We start from the raw sequence: 18,404 nt of genomic DNA, 5'->3' as shown, positions 1-18,404 counted from the left end.
ATCAGGGGTTTTCCCCTGGTACTAAGAGAAGAGATTAACTGGGAGCCTGGGATTGACATATGTGCACTACTATATATAAAATAGATAATTAATGAGGACCTACTGTATGGCAAAGGAAACTACAATTAATATCTTGTAATGACTTATGGGAAAATAATCTGAAAATAATATAAATATATAAAAATATATTTTATATGCATAGGCATATACCTGAATCAGTTTGCTGTATACCTGAAAATAGCACACAGCATTGTAAATCAGATTTACTTCAATTAAATAAATAAAAGAACAGACTGATGGAAGCAAATGAGCAGTGGCTGGCATGGCACTTAGTGCCCAAGGCGCTTCATTCAGCTCCCTGCAGCCCATCATCCTGTTCTGTTTTCAGAAAGCTAAACACCTCCAAGAGCATGGCTTTCCTGTAAAGGATCAAATAATTTTTCCCCCAAACTACTGCATCCCTTAATGTGCCCACTTCCCCGTATCAAATAAAGTGATCCTAAAGGACTTTTGAACTTTTAAATATTTATGAATGTAAAGAAAAATTGGATTTAGATATAGCTAATGCTTCTTGGCATTTTCCCACTGAAGAGTGCTGGTATGTGGGTGCCACGTTCTGTCTGGAATCTCTCATTTTCCCCTATGTGCCTAGAGGATGCTCAGTTGTATATTTTAAAAGATTGGCTTTATCTCGAATCTGCAGACCCTCATCACCATATGCAAGAGCTTGAAAAATAATCATATTCAAAAGAAGTGGAGCAATTCACATGCCACTGCCAAGCAGAGATTAAAAGGGAGCCTTCCAGGCTTATTGGAATATGACAGATTTTGACTCACTGAAGGCTAGATAGCAAACATTTCCTTATGCTATTCACATCAATTTTGTACATTTGCCCCAAATGTTAAATGTAAACTAAATATAAATTTCAAATAGAAGTAAAAATATAAAAATTCTCAAACAATACTTGTGAAACCTGTTTTTACTTATATTCTGGTTTACTATTGTTTGAACACTGTTGGTGTTTGCATCTTCAATTCACTCTGCATCCCTTTCCCATTTTATACAGCTCACCTGCCTAGTGGAGGATTGAACATTTCTGATCCATGAGCATAAGGCTGAACAAAGGCTCTGATTTCCTTCACCAGATAGAAGCAATATCCTGGTTAAAAAACATTCTGAGTAGTAGAGTATTAGATATGAATTACTGAAGACTAACTTTTCTTTTTTTTTTGTTTTCACTTTGAGGTAACCACATTATAATGCGTTAATTCTAAAGAATATCAAAATTAAATATTTCAAAAATCTGAGCATTAAATGTAACTGAATGTTTGTTAAGATCATTGCCTTTATTTTATAAATAAGAAATATGAACCAGAGTATTTATCCAACAAGCACCTAAGAGTAAATCATTATTAGAGCACAATGCCACTCTTAGGATTTTCTTTCATATTATGTTATATTACATTAGATTATGTCATAGCTTATTGTATATTTACTATTGTATATTATGCAAAATAATATAAAGACATAGCATATAATTTAGGATGTTTTCACCTTATTAACATATAGTTAGACTTTCATGCACTGGAGAAGGAAATGGCAACCCACTCCAGTATTCTTGCCTGGAGAATCCCAGGGACGGGGGAGCCTGGTGGACTACTGTCTATGGGGTCTCACAGAGTTGGACAAGACCGAAGTGACTTAGCAGCAGCAGCAGAGTAATAGAGATAAAACTAGCCAAAATGCTGTTATTTGATAAAACAGAGTGTGATGTTTTTGACTTTTATAAGGCTGGCAGCTGAATTCAGAAAAGAAACTCAGAAAAGCAAACTGCAGTAAATACATGTCACATTTTGTTGGAAAAATGAACAGTAGGAAATATTTGGCAGTTACTAAGTATCAAGTGAATGCTGCACAACTTATATTCTGGTCTTCGTTTCAGTTTCATTAAATATGCATTGTTAAATGCATTGTATAGCTGTAATATACCAGAAGCTTAATAATGCTGCATAGTTTTTCAGCATCATGCAACTGTACACTGGCAGGTCTCTCTGACCCCAAAGTCTGCACTCTTCAAACTACAAGATGTTAACTCAAAACTGAATTTCAGATCTTGAATTGATTGTCGCTGCCATCAGTTTCAGTGTGTAAATTTGGTTCACTTTGTCTTTCTTGCTATTGTTTTACAAAACCTTCTGGATTTCCACAATTGTGTCTCTTTGGAACTCTTATACTGGGACTCCATGTTTTATATTTAAATGTCTGGATGAAAGGGACCATCAGTGGTTCTGTGCCTTTCCTGTAGCCCTGAGGACCCCTGAGGATTTGTCCCATGGTAAAATCCTCCTGGAGACAGCTGCTCAAAGAATTGTGAAGATTTCTCTTATTCTAGATTTGAAACAATTGGAAATACAACCAAGAACCTGGCAACACCCAAGTACTGTCTTTCACTGTCAAGGTTGTTTATGCAGGAAGGAGTAACTGGAATGGCTTGACTCAGCTGCATTGGAGAAGGAGAACCGAGTAACGTGAGGACCATGTGACTAGCAGACATTAAAAAACTGCCAAAGCCAATGACTTCCCCAAGTCCAGCTGGTCCACACTCGATTCTGCATCATCATGCTACCAAATTGGTGATCAGACCCTTGTGCCAGGGTATCAAGGAAGTTCTTTTTCTGATCATATTTGTACAGTCATTAACAAAACGGATGCTGAGTCTGGAAGAGCACAAGCTTTATTCAATGACCAAAGAATGAGGAGGGGCTTCCCAAGTGGTGCAGTGGTGAAGATCTACCTACCAATGCAGGAGACTCAACAGACGCGGGTTTGATGCTTGGGTCAGGAAGATCTGGAGGAAGAAACGGCAAACCACTGCTGTATTTGCCTGGAAAAATTCCATAGACAGAGGAGCCTGGCAGGCCCACGTTCATTTAAAGAATGGGGCCTTTAAAGAGTAGAACACTACTGAATGAACATGTACATCACTGAAAGAATGGGAAAATAAGAACCTAGTTCATAAGTCAACTCTGCAACCCAAGTTGAGCTGTGACACCAAAATTACAGAAGAGTCAGGGAGGGAATTTGAACCAGTGGGAGCAATATTCATGAGATATCTGAGAACACCGGTGTGGTTTGGACAAGGGTGTGGTTTGGGCCTGGTATGAAGGCAACTATTATTTTTAGTACTTTTGTGAGCTTTTTTGGTTGTTGTCATGGCAACTGGTAACTGTCATGGCTTAGTGGGTGTGTCACTTAGCTAATGTATTACAGTGAGTGTATAATGAGGCTCAAGGTTCACTGGAAGTCTGTTCTGCAGTCTTGGGCATTATTGATTTTAACAGGTTTCTTTTTTTTTTTTCCTTTGCAGCTTCTTCCTGAAACTTAGATAAGAGTAATTGGTTTCTGTTCCAAGGTGGGGCAGGAGTATAGTGGGGCAGCAACTTTGGTAACTATACCTCCTGAGCACACCTTTTCCCCAGTATAAATGATATGGAATGTTACACAAGGATTTGAGGTCACAAGATTTCTGCCATGCAAGAGCTGAGTGTGTGGTGCTTCTGCAAGCTTTCTATCCTTGTGGAAAGTGAAGTGAGCTTAGAGGCAGTGCGAACCACTGAAACCAGTTTGGAGCAGGTGGCCATTTGCAGGACATACTTAGAATTCACATTGAAAAACATAAGTATATACAGTTTTCAAAATACATCATGTCACTGAGGAGCATGTGCGTTTTTGCTTATTTATGAGTCAGTTTCTCCTTCTCCCTGAGAAGTCTTTTGGGCTGGACCAGGTCCTGTTCACTGCTTTGCTTTATAGAGTTTTTCACTATTTTCTTTCACTTAAATTACTGCCTTTTCTCAGACTACTTGAAGATATATGTGGATGCTTTTCACTTCGTTGACCTATTTTTTAATAACTTTTTAAAAATTTTTTCATTTTATTCCACTACCTAGTAACAATCTCAGTCTTTCCATTACCCTGGAAACTGCACATACACTGAAATCATTTGAAAACAAATTACAAGCTTTTGCAGTACACTTGCTTGGGCATACAGATGAAGACATTTTTGACATCATGAAGGTACAAACATTGTCTACCTTGCCAAACTACTTAAAGCTGTGGTCTAGAAATGACCCTCCCACTTTAGAGGTTGAGAGCCTAAGGCAATGATGATAATGTAGAGTAAGGCTTGACAACAGGTTTTCCTCCCCCTTTATTGATATTCAAGTGCCCAACTTAAGCTTTGATTGCCAGAATATCCATTTCAAAAAGCCATCCAATTCAAAGACCTTGGCTATCTCCAACAAATATACTGTCAGCAGCAAGATTAGATAAATAGCCAGGCCATGACTCCCACTGAGGTTTCTTTGTTTTTGAGCTCTGGATCTCTGTCAGTAAATCACGGGGCTACTTGATTTTGCCTCTTCCTATGGCAGAAAGTGAAGAGAAACTAAAAAGCCTCTTGATGAAAGTGAAAGAAGAGAGTGGAAAAGTTTGCAAAAACTAAGATCATGGTATCTGATCCCATCACTTCATGGGAAATAGATGGGGAAACAATGGCAAGAGTGTCAGACTTTATTTTGGGGGGCTCCAAACTGAACTGAATGGTTTAAATTTCTGCTCTTACCTTTCAAGTTCACCAATAAATTCTGAAAGAGATAGGAATACCAGACCACCTGACCTGCCTCTTGAGAAACCTATATGCAGGTCAGGAAGCAAAAGTTAGAACCGGACATGGAACAACAGACTGGTTCCAAATAGGACAAGGAGTACATCAAGGCTGTAGATTGTCACCCTGATTATTTAACTTATATGCAGAGTACATCATGAGAAATGCTGGGCTGGAAGAAACACAAGCTGGAATCAAGATTGCTGGGAGAAATATCAATAACCTTAGATATGCAGATGACACCACCCTTATGGCAGAAAGTGAAGAGGAACTATAAAGCCTCTTGATGAAAGTGAAAGAAGAGAGTGAAAAAAGGTGGCTTAAAGCTCAACATTCAGAAAATGAAGATCATGGCATTTGGTCCCATCACTTCATGAGCAATAGATGTGGAAACAGTGGAAACAGTGTCAGACTTCATTTTTGGGGGGCTCCAAAATCACTGCAGATGGTGACTGCAGCCATGAAATTAAAAGACACATACTCCTTGGAAGGAAAGTTATGACCAACCTAGACAGCATATTAAAAAGCAGAGACATTACTTTACCAACAAAGGTCTGTCTAGTCAAAGCTATGGTTTTTCCAGTGGTCATGTATGGATGTGAGAGTTGGACTTGTGAAGAAAGCTGAGCACCAAAGAATTGATGCTTTGAACTGTGGTGTTGGAGAAGACTCTTGAGAGTCCCTTGGACTACAAGGAGATTCAACCAGTCCATCCTAAAAGAGACCACTCCTGGGTGTTCATTGGAAGGACTGATGTTGAGGCTGAAACTCCAATACTTTATCCACCTCATGCAAAGATCCTGATGCTGGGAGGGATTGAGAGCTAGAGGAGAAAGGGAAAACATGGCATGAGATGGTTGGATGGCATCACTGACTCGATGCACATGAGTTTGGGTGAACTCTGGGAATTGGTGATGGACAGGGAGGCCTGGCGTGCTGCTATTCATGGGGCCACAAAGAGTCTGACACGACCAAGCGACTGAACTGAACTGATGCTGTAAATTCCTGCTCTTATGTTTCAAGTTCACTAATAAAGAGTGAGACTTCATCACTCTAGGTCCCCACAATGGACCCTGGTAAAAGCAGCATTCAACCCCCCAGTTCTCTCCCATCTCTCCCCATGAGACCTCCTCATGTGTGACCACTTGCAATTTCCAAGTGTTATAAGCTGAGCTATATATCTTTATTTTATCAATGATTCTTAATGGCTATAGATGTAGGGCTTCTTTTCTCTCTTTTTATTTATTTTTGCCTTGGAATTGCAGGATCTTAGTTCCCTCACCAGGGATCAGAACCCACATTCTCAGGAGTGGAGGAGTAGAAGGACAAAGTCTTAACCACCAGAACCCCAAGGAATTCACGGAAGGACGTCTTGAAATCACAATATAATCCACAAGGGCTGATCCAACCACAGTGTAGTTTACTGATAGACAATTATCATGGAAATAAGAGTCGGGGCTTTTGGGAGATGCATAGGTCCTAAGCCCCCATAAATGAGCTTAATATCCTTATAAAAGATACACTAGAGAGCCCTCTGGCCCTTTCCACACTAAGAGAGAGAGAGCACAAAGGCTATGAACAGCTTTCATCAGACCATAGCCACTTTTGACACAGGAGGGAATGGGGCAGGGCACCATCTTTAAGTGAATGACAACCATAGGACTTGACAAAATGTGAATACAACCAATTAGGCCCAGGAAGATGAAAGATTCAACTTCTAGTCATCCTTGAGCCTCATTATACACTGATCTGGATATATTAGAGTAAGCTAATAACACCTTAGCATATTCTTAGCACCATGACAATTCCAGGGCTTACTATCAAAGATCACAAAGTGAGCAGTGACCCAATTTCTGGAAGTCTCTACCCCCTCCCCCAAATAATTGCAATAATCTTTCCTCTCATTAGCCTATGAAATTCTTCAGCACATAAAAACTAACCACACAATATTTTGAGGGTACTGTTGCCTTCTGAGATGGCTTACACTCTGCTTGTGGAGTGTGTTTCTTTCTACATAAATTCACTTCTTACCAATCACTTTGTGTCTTACTGACTTCTTTCTGCCAGAAGACATCAATAACTTTAGCTTCATTAGGTCCTACAACTAGATGTGAACTCAGTTAAAAGACTGGTTTCAAATCCTAACCTGGATTTTGGCTAGCTTTGAGTTCAGATCTATGAGTTCAAGTCCCAATCAGAGATGCACAGTTTCACCTTGGTACCTTAATCTTGGACATCCAGCCTCACAAAGATTCAGGTGAGAAATAAATTTGTGTTTTTTATTAGCTACCTGATCCATGGCATTTTCTCATAGCAGCCTGAAAATTCTAAGACGCTTATGCTTTCACTAACTACTGATTTTATCAGATTAGAATGCAGAAGTCCTCCTTATAGCCAGTCTTGCAAAATCTCTCACTTTCCATTCCTTTGGGTGAGATTATGTATTTCCTTTAGTTTCTGTGAAATAAAATCTATATTTAATTGCAAGACAAGAAAAATTTAAACATAAAAGTTTTTTCAGTCCTTGGCTTCCTCTCTCCACACCATGTATTGTGTATCTGCTGTATGCATCCACCAGACCTCGCCCATTTGTAGAAATACATGCTCAGTCATAAGGCAGCATTCTCCTAGCATCAAGACAGCTCCTTAAACAATAGCATTATTTCCTGATTGTCTAAGGGGACACATGACCTACCAAGATGACATTTAGATCTAGATTATGTGAGCTGTCAATAATATGTCATTTCATATTTAGCCCTCTTTCTTCAAAACTTATATAACTGTGCCTTGATTTCTAATGAGCAGAACAATTATGAGAGCTTTCTAAGATGACCTTCTCAAGTTGTAATCCTGAAATTTGGCTCAAGTAAAATTTTCCATTTCTTTCTTCTATCAACTGACTAATTTTTGTTGACACTTCCTACTCTAGACCTTCAGATACAGAAAATCACAATTATACAACTCTAATTTTAGAGTATAAATACTTCTTTTTTTAATTTGAGAACAAATGCTTTAGACACTAGAAATGGAATAGAAAATTGGCAGCAACTCAGACATCTTACTTTTCCTGTTCTAGCACTTATTTCCTTCCTCCTAACAGTATTATTAAAATTTGCCTACCTTTACAGCTGACTTCTTTTGAACTGTGGTGCTGGAGAAGATTCTTGAGAGTCCTTTGGACTACAAGGAGATCAAACCATCCAGTTCTAAAGGAAATCAACACTGAATATTCATTGAAAGGACTGAGGCTGAAGCTGAAGCTCCAGTGCTTTGGCCACCTGATATGTAGGGCCAACTCATTGGAAAAGACCCTGATGCTGGGAAAGACAGAAGGCAGGAGGGGAAGGGGACAACAGAAGATGAGATGGTTGGATGGTATCATCAACTCAATAGATATGAGTTTGATCATGCTCTTAGAGACAGAAAAGGACAGGGAAGACTGGAATGTGGTAGTTCATGAGATTGCAAAGAGTTGGAACTAAGTGAATTAACAACAGCAAACCTAACCTACCACCTTAAGAGATTGAAACAAAGTGATAAATTAAACATAAAACAAGCAAGAAAATAATGAAATGAAGATTCAGTTCAGTTCAGTTCAGTTCAGTCACTCAGTCATGTCCGACTCTTTGCAACCCCATGAATTGCAGCACGCCAGGCTTCCCTGTCCATCACCAACTCCCAGAGTCTACTCAAACTCATGTCCATCGAGTTGGTGATGCCATCCAGCCATCTCATCCTCGGTCGTCCCCTTCTCCTCCTGCCCCCAATCCCTCCCAGCATCAGGGGCTTTTCCAATGAGTCAACCCTTCGCATGTTGTAGCTAAAGTATTGGAGTTTCAGCCTTAGCATCAGTCCTTCCAATGAACACCCAGGACTGGTCTCCTTTAGAATGGACTGGTTGGATCTCCTTGCAGTCCAAGGGACTCTCAAGAGTCTTCTCCAACACCACAGTTCAAAAGCATCAATTCTTCAGCGCTCAGCCTTCTTCACAGTCCAACTCTCACATTCATACATGACCACAGGAAAAACCATAGCCTTGACTAGACAGACCTTAGTTGGCCAAGTAATGTCTCTTCTTTTTAATATGCTATCTAGGTTGGTCATAACTTTCCTTCCAAGGAGTATGTGTTTTTTAATTTCATGGCTGCAGTCACCATCTGCAGTGATTTTGAAGCCCCCCGAAATAAAGTCTGTTATTTTTTCCATTGTTTCCCCATCTATTTCCCATGAAGTGATGGGACCGAATGTCTTGATCTTAGTTTTCTGAATGTTGAGCTTTAAACCAACTTTTTCACTCCTTTCTTTCACTTTCATCAAGAGGCTCTTTAGTTCATCTTCGCTTTCATCCATAAGGATTCTGTCATCTGCATATCTGACGTTATTGATATTTCTCCTGGCAATCTTGATTCCAGCTTGTGCTTCTTCCAACCCAGCATTTCTCATGATGCACTCTGCATATACGTTAAAGAAGCAGAGTGACAATATGCAGCCTTGACATACTCCTTTCCCGATTTGGAACCAGTCTATTGTTCCATTTCCAGTTCTAACTGTTGCTTCCTGACCTGCATACAGGTTTTTTTAAGAGGCAGGGAAGGTCATCTGGTATTCCCATCTCTTTCAGAATTTTCCACAATTTGTTGTGATCCACACAGTCAAGTACATTCTAGCTGAATTTACTATTTAAATAATTTTTTTTTCTCAAGAACATCAGTGGAATGTGAAAGTCTATATATTATCACAGAGGTGACTGAACTGCTAACAACACTGAGAAATTATCACCCCTATTGTAAAAAGGAATTGGAAAAAAAAAAAACAACCTTTTAATAGTACTATCATATTTATCATCACCACCATAAATTTTAGACACAATTTCTAATTTATTTTTAGATGGCAGAATTTTAGTTTTGATTGTGCTGTTTTTGTTAGCCTCAACTTCAAAGAAATATTGATTTTAACATTTAGTCATTCAACATTTGTCCAAAACATATAGTGTTTCTCTACTGTGGACTTCAAGCATTTCATGCTAATCCTTTATCTGCTTCCTGCAGAGATATATTTTCTAAGATGTTAACTAGTTATGTTTTGTAAATTCTGAAATATAACTTTATGAAAAGGATGGCATTACACTGTGATAATTTTCCTGAGATTTATGCTTTATTCCTTATGTATAGAAATTTTAAGAAGATGACTTTTTAGATTCCCTCTATTTTAGGGAACCATTTTAGGATTAAGGAAGGAGCATTGATGTAATTACATTGATATAACTATTGAGGGAATGCAGTCATGTCTGCTTGCATAGACTGGTAAATTATCTCATAGGAGATCACAGAAAAGCAATTTGGGGTTAACATACAATGTCATGGTGAATCTATTTTCAACAAGATGGCTCATATATATTCAGCTTCATCACAGCTAACAATCCAATATCATACCCTAATCTTGTTTGGAGTTAACTTATCCAAGTGGCATCACAAAGAATACTTATTTCCACTATACTTTTTTCATAAACTGAAAGCTTTTTCTCACACTGACTTTGAGTATAAACATAAATCCATTCACACAAAGACATCATTGGGCCTTAAATTTTGTTTCTTCCAATCAGTCTTTTTCATATTAACAGTTGTCTTAGCTAAAATTAATATCAGTAGCTCACTTTTGAACTCTAATATAATTTTTTTAGCCATCTGAGAGGAAAATTTTATTAATTAACAACCAGTTCAGCTTGCCAAAATTCATCAAGTCTACTGCCTCTAAGATGGAAACTTTCAATATATAATAAAATTCCTATGGAGAAATACATCAGAAACAGCTTTTACATCATTCCCATTTCAACAGTGACTACAAAATCTGCTTTACTTTGTGTATTTTTCACAGATGAATGATATACAGACTGCAATTTATTTGTAAAGATTTATTGAGTTTATTGGATGCTTAACTCTGTTGGCATTCATCTCGCTCAGAGCATCACTAGAGGCAAAGAGTATTGATATGTATGTTTACATTATCATTCTGAAAACTGTAATTATCACCTAGAAGAAAACTTGCAGTGAAAAATTGCAGCTTCTGCCTTTACTGTTTAAAGCATCCCTTGGATACTGTTTAAAGGTCACCTTGGATATCTGTTTGAGAAAAAAAAAATCAAAATGAAAATGTGCTATAAAGAATTTGATCTTATTTATGTCAATTTCCATCTAGCATCCTATTTGTGTAAGATTTTATATCTATTTTAATACAGTTCTTTCAAGCACAGCAACAGCAAAACTCTACATTATCCTGCTTATATATTATATATCATAGGATCCATCAACATTTCAGAAATCCATAAACAGTCTATAAAATCCATAAAATTTGAAAACCATTTCTTATATGTGAGATATTACAGCATATTTTAAAGATAATAAAAATTGAATCATATATATTTTTTCTTATCATTCAGTTCAGTTCAGTTCATTTCTTTGCTGTCGCTCAGTCATGTCCGACTCTTTGCAACCCCATGAATTGCAGCATGCCAGGCCTCCCTCTCCATCACCATCTCCTGGAGTTCACTCAGATTCACGTCCATTGAGTCCGTGATGCCATCCAGCCATCTCATCCTCTGTCGTCCCCTTCTCCTCCTGCCCCCAATCCCTCCCAGCATCAGAGTCTTTCCCAGTGAGTCAACTCTTCGCATGAGGTGGCCAAAGTACTGGAGCTTCAGCTTTAGCATCGTTCCTTCCAAAGAAATTCCAGGGTTGATCTTCAGAATGGACTGGTTGGATCTCCTTGCAGTCCAAGGGACTCTCAAGAGTCTTCTCCAACACCACAGTTCAAAAGCATCAATTCTTTGGCGCTCAGCCCCCTTCACAGTCCAACTCTCACATCCATACATGTCCACAGGAACAACCATAGCCTTGACTAGACAGACCTTAGTTGGCCAAGTAATGTCTCTGCTTTTGAATATGCTATCTAGGTTGGCCATAACTTTTCTTCCAAGGAGTAACCATCTTTTAATTTCATGGCTGCAGTCACCATCTGCAGTGATTTTACAAAATGATAATTAATTGATGTCCATCACTAGATAATTCTTCAAAACTACTTTTAATTATTACTAGGTATTATTTTATTTTAAATTTAATTTCACAAATTAGTAAAACCTAGGCGAGTATGTGAAAATATTTTTTTATTTTAATTTTTATAAGATAGGATTCTAGTTGCTTTTGAGTAATCACTGTAATAGTGATACTATGTTTCTACTTATATTTCCTCTAACATTTATATTTTTCCTATTTTTTTTTCCCTTAAGGCCACACTACTTTTGAAATTATACCATGAAAAATGTGCAAGCATAGCATTTCCAGAATGATTTTTCTGGACAATTGCTCCCTCTCCTTCTTACTTCCAGTTAATGATACTTCTCCATCTATATGACAATCACAAAAGCAGTGACTGGCATGGTTTCCATTTCTGCCCCTGCCACAGCTTTTCAAGACCTTTCCTGAGCCTCTTCATTCCTGTCCACCCAGTAGATAATCCAAAATGGGCATCTGACCAGAGATTAATTAACCAACTACTTCAAGTAAGCTGTGGAATCAAACTGAAAGAAAGAAAAAAGCCATCCTCTTTAGGACTTTATTTTGGTTTTTGTTAAATTGTAGTTAAGATCTCCCACTGTTCTTGGACCCATGTTTTCAGATATAACATGTTAAAACAGTTTCTCTACCTCTAAGTCTTAAAAAAAAAAAAAAAAGCATATTTTAATTGAGATGTAGTTGACTTATATACAATATTATATTAATTTCAAGAATACAACATTGTGATTCACAATTTTTAAAGGTTGCACACCATTTAAAGTTGTTTTAAAATATTGGCTATATTCCCTGTGCTACACAATATATCTTTGTAGCATATTTAACTTTTACATAAGTTTGTCCTCTTAATCTCCTACTCCTACATTTCCCCCCCACCACCACCTCCAGACCTTCCATACTGGTAAACAATAGTTTGTTCTCTTTATGTGTCTGTCTCAGTTTTGCTATATTCATTTGTCTTATTTTTTAGATTACTCATGTAAGTGATAATATAGAGTATTTGTCTTTCTCTGACTTATTTAATTAAGTATAATAATTTCCAGGTCCATTCAGGGTCTTTCAAGTGGCAGAATTTCATTCTTTTTTTATGTCCTGAGTAATATTTCCATAAATAGATAGATAGATAGATAGCAATAAATAGATAAAAACATCACATTCTTTTTATCTATTCATTTATTTATGGGTATTTAGGTTGCTTCCATATCTTGGATATTCAATGATGCTGCTGTCTCTTAACACTAGGGCACATGAATTTTAAAATTGTATTGTTTGTTTCCTCTAGTTTTGAGTTTTCTTGATACCAATCACCTGACTATGAAGTGTGGACAATATGCTTTATGATTAAGAAAAATTGTTTAATGGGGCAAAATCCACATAATAAAGTTTACCAGTTGAGTGGCATTGATTATGTTTACAATGTTTTGCAATCACTACTTCTGTCTATTTCAAAACCATTTTTATCACCCCAAAAGGAATCCCTGTATTCAGTACTGGGTCCCTCTCCCTCTTCTTCTCTCCTCATCCCTGGCAACTGCTAATTTATCTTCTGTGAATACAGATTTCCATAGTAGGGACATTTAACCTGAGTGGAATCATATAATGTGCCTTTTGTCACTGATTTCTTTCATTTAGCATAACTTTTTTTCAAGTTTCATAGCATGTATCAGAAAACCACTGCATTTTACAGCTGAAAAATATTCCATTGTTTTTATATACCACAATTATTGTAGTCATTCATCTGTTGATAAACATTTGCATTTCTCTACCTTTGGCTATCATGGAATTTCTGCTAATATGGACATTGTGCTTGTGCAAGTATTTAAATTCTCATTTTTAAGTATTTTGAGCTTATACCTGAGTGGAATTATTACTGTATTATATAATTTCATGTTTAACTTTATGAAGGACTGCCAAACAATTTCCACAATGGCTGAACCTTTTAACATTCCTGCTTTGGTCACCTTATGTGAAGAGCTGACTCAATGGAAAAGACCCTGATGCTGGGAAAGATTAAAGGCAGGACAAGGGGACAACAGAGGATGAGATGGTTGGATGGCATCACCTCCTTAATGTATATGAGTTTGAGCAAGCCCTTGGAGATGATGAAGAACAGGGAAGCCTGATATGCTGCAGTCCATGGGGTCGCATATAGTCAGACATGACTTAGCAATTGAACCATGACCAGCAAGCAAGAGGCATGGATTTTCCAATTTCTCTGCATTCTTATCAACAATGCTAATGCTCCACTGTCTTGAAATGTATCCTAGTAAATGTGCAGTGGTATCACAATATGGTTTTGTTTTGTATTTCCCTCATTACTAACGTGTAGGGCAACTTTCCATGTGCTTGTTGGTTATTTGTATATCTGCTTTGGAGACATACATCAGGTTTTAAAAGGAGCACAACACTTCTGGTACCCATGCCATATTAGTCTTGACTAGGTTATGCTGTGGTTAACACAATCCCAAATGTCTATACCTTAACATTAAGATGTTAAGTAATTTAAAAATGTCACTTGTAATATCTTACAGCATGAATTATATCCATCTACTAAGATGGCTTTGGAGAAGGCAATGGCAACCCACTACAGTATTCTTGCCTGGAAAATCCCATGGACAGAGAGCCTGGTGAGCTGCAGTCCACGGGGTCACACAGAGTTGGACACGACTCAAGTGACTTAGCAGCAGCAGCAGCAAGATGGCTTCTTTGTGGAAAAAATAAGAAAGCAGTGCTGTTCGTAAGAAGTGTAACATTATGTGTAATTGTGTAATATTGGTTGGTTTCAACTGTTTTTCCCAAGGTATCATACACGTTACACACAAATATAAACTCTGCAGAGAGTGTCCAATTTGCAAATAGAAATAATAAAGCAAACTAGGAAAAGTATAATAATTCAGGGTCTGTAAGAAAGGAAGGTGAGGTAAGGTGAAGTCACTCAGTCTTGTCCGACTCTTTGCGACCCCCTGGACTGTAACCTACTAGGCTTCTCCTTCCATGGGATTTTCCAGGCAAGAATACTGGAGTGGATTGCCATTTCCTTCTCCAGGGGATCTTCCCAACCCAGGGATCGAACCTGGGTCTCCATTTTACCAACTGGAGGTAAAAAAGGAAAAGGTCAACAATTTCAGGAGCATACATATGAAATATTTTCTGAGAAAGACAGACCCCCAGTAAAGATGAGACTTGAGGTTTGTATCTGGTAATGACTTTTAGTGTAGATTCAGGCATTGACTTTCATTCAGTGTTTTTGGTAATATGAACCTCAAGATGGTTCCTTTTAGGTAAGAAAAAGCCTTGTGGGTGGAATATGAATAAAAGCAAGTTAACATAGTGGCTTTGGCGGTGGTGGTTTAGTTGCTAAGTTGTGTCTGACTCTTGCAGTCCCATGGACTATAGCCTGCCAGGCTCCTCTGCCCATGGGATTCTCCAGGCAAGGATACTGGAGTGGGTTGCCATTTCCTTCTCCAGGGGATCTTCCTGACCCAAGAATTGAACCCGGGTCTCCTGCATTGCAGGCAGATTCTTAAACTGGCTTTAAGAGTTGTGAATTAAAATAAACAAAGGTTGCACTTATCAGTATATAAATTTCTTGAAAAGGCAAAGAGAAGAAAGTCCCATGTTGTTTTTTTTTTTTCTTTTTCACTTTCTTTTTCCTTTGCTTTCTTTTTTTAAAGCAAATTTAACTTCAAAAAAATAATGAATATGGTCTAAGAAATTCTTTAACATTTTGAGCCTAACAAAGACTCTTGTGTCTACAATCTATAATTAGCAAATGAATTGAAAAAGCTTGAAACTTCCAATGAGGGTAAATACATTTATGCCCTTTTCAAATGTGAATAAGGAGGAAAGTGGAAAAGAAAGAACTCTCAAAAAGTGGAATAAGAGGTCACAGAGAGTACAAGATAAGAGAGATTTCCAAAAGTGTGAACACTGACAATCAGCCAATATCTTCACTCTCTAAATGGTGCCCACAAATATTTTTCAGAATTGCTACAATTTCCCATTTCTCTCTTGTTAATTGTGTGTTAAGGGTGGAGTATGAAGTTTCCTAACACTTGTCTTTTCACTGTCTAATTATTTGGACCATATTTAACTTGATGGAGTTGCCTTCATAACAGCCAAAGTTCCTGAACTTTGAGCTGTATATAAAGATTGGATTGGACTTTCTACTGTCTTCCTCTGGTGAGTTGTTTCCTGATGGTTTAAACAAGTGCACATTAATTACACAAACTCTTTGTGACACTTCCCTTTCAAAGGTGGAGCTTAATTCACTTTTTGTTGAGCATTGACTTGATTCAGTGGTTCACCTCTACTTTGATGGGGCTGATGTTCTGTCATGTCCAAGACTAAGTCATAAGAAGCTTTGTGTGTTTCCATTTGTTCCTCCTAGGTGACTTCCACTGGGGGAAAACTGCTAAGCCACAAGGACATTCACAGCCCTATGAGAAATCCAGGAAACCACTGTGTGGTTTAAGTATTCAGGTGACTTATAGACCCAGGCACCAAGATGACTGAATTCCCATCAGAGGCTCTGAGCCAGAACTACTAGAAAAACTTCTTTTGACCCTCAGATACTGGGGGTCAAATAAATGTTTGCTGATTTATGTTTGCTGCTTTAAAGCTGCTAGATTTGGGAGCTGTTTGCTACATGCCAATGGGAAACTAGCACGAGTTGCCTGTGCTCTGTTCAAGAATAAGAGATTAAAAGGGGAACTTGAAAGGTTATATCTGAGTGGAAACACACAAGAAACAGTATGATTTCTCCAAATAACTTTACCCTTTATATGGTTATCTTGATAGCCCAGAAATTGAGACAGTGCCACACAGGGTGGAATTAGTCAGACTCTTTGAGTCAAGAAAGACTCCTGCACCTGCAGTGGGCTGCAGGGGATAAGTATTCTCATTTTTCTCTTTCTTTTTCTTAGTTAAAGTTTTGAGATTTCACCTTTCGTTTGTTATCACAGACAGCTTATAAAGTTTAACTTAACATAGATGTCCTATTCTAGTGAAAATGGAAACCAGGCCACTGTCAGACCCAAGAGTGAACTCAACGTTGATAAAAAATCATGTGGTCCCCAAACAGAGTCTGCGAAGCCCAGAGCCTTGGCTTGCCATCCTCCCAGTTGGGAATTTTGTCAGATAGACTGTTCTTTAAGGGAAACAGGTTTTTTTCTTTGCTTTCAGTTCAGTTCAACTCAGTTCAGTTGCTTAGTTTGTCATGTTTGACTCTTTGCGACCCCATGAATCGCAGCATGCCAGGCCTCCCTGTCCATCACCAACTCCCGGAGTTCACCCAAACTCATGTGCATCGAGTCAGTGATGCCATCCAGCCATCGCGTCCTCTTTCGTCCCCTTCTCCTCCCGCCTTCAATCTTTCCCAGGATGAGGGTCTTTTCCAATGAATCAACTCTTCGCATGAGGTGGCCAAAGTATTGGAGTTTCAGCTTTAGCATCAGTCCTTCCAATGAGTACCCAGGACTGATCTCCCTTAGGATGGACTGGTTGGATTTCTTTGCTTTACATAGCTATAATTTTTTCTTGCAATGAGAACTTTCAAGATATACTCTATTAGCAACTTTCAAATATGAAACATGGTATTAATTGCAGTCACCAATGTTTCTCATTACATCACCAAACTTATTTACCTCATAACTGAGACTTGTATCTTTTGACCACCTTGGCTAATTTCTCCCATATCCATCCACCACAGTCAGTTTTAAGGTCAATCTTTCAAGAAAAATACTCAACAAAATTATATTGCAGGAGCAATAGACACCCTTTGCTCCAGTTTTCTCCTGAGTTAATTCACAAATCATTTCTATCTCCTATAAATGATTAGATTGAAGTCATGATCAACCTGAGCCACCAGTTAAAATATATGGTCTTTTACTGCATGTTTTCCTCCAAACCTCTTGCCACAATGACTCTGAATTTCTGCTCCAGTTGGTGGTCAGCAACAGAAATAGAGATCCTGAGAAAGACTGTGAGGACTTAGAAGGCACTAGGCACTCCTGTATTTACAGATGCCCGGTTCATGAAGAGTGATGCCAGGGGAGCATCTCCCACCTGAAGCTGAGGCTCACAGAAAACACGTCGGCCCAGAGTTACCACTGGCAGGACTATGCTCCCAACGATGAGGTCCTTCAGCAAGAAGATGAAAAGCAAAAGTGATCATTCTGGCCCATTTGAAAAAAAACGAGGTGTTACTTTTGTATTCGCAAAGAATGGAGGTTGGTTTGTAGTGCTCCAATTAGTGGTCTTTTTGGAGGTGCTGATAATTTAATTTTTGGCAGGAGGGACGCAAGTCGGTCCCTGGATGTTGCATGATGCAGAGGTTTGTGTCCATGAAAGATGAGCTTGTATAAGTGAACAGGCCACCAGGCTGCTGTCATGCTCCAGGTGTTACTGGGTAGAGGAAGAGTCAGAGAGAAGCCCCCCGCATGGGCGGCCCTTGTGTGTCTTGGTAAAGACACACAGAAGAATCTGAAGTCTTACCCGTGGCAAAAACAAGTTTATTAATGAAAGAACAGAACAAACACCTCAAGGGAGAGGTGGGCCAAGTCAAGAGAGGCACTGGCCCTAGAATGATGAAGTATGGGAGCTTTCAAGACAGGGTTTTTAAATATCCATCTAGATGGGACTGAAATAAGAGTTTTGATTGACAGTTGTA

This window comes from Ovis canadensis, chromosome 4 (genome assembly GCF_042477335.2).
Source record: "Ovis canadensis isolate MfBH-ARS-UI-01 breed Bighorn chromosome 4, ARS-UI_OviCan_v2, whole genome shotgun sequence".
Lineage (NCBI taxonomy): Eukaryota > Metazoa > Chordata > Mammalia > Artiodactyla > Bovidae > Ovis > Ovis canadensis.
Note: the sequence above shows the minus strand (reverse complement) of the source record.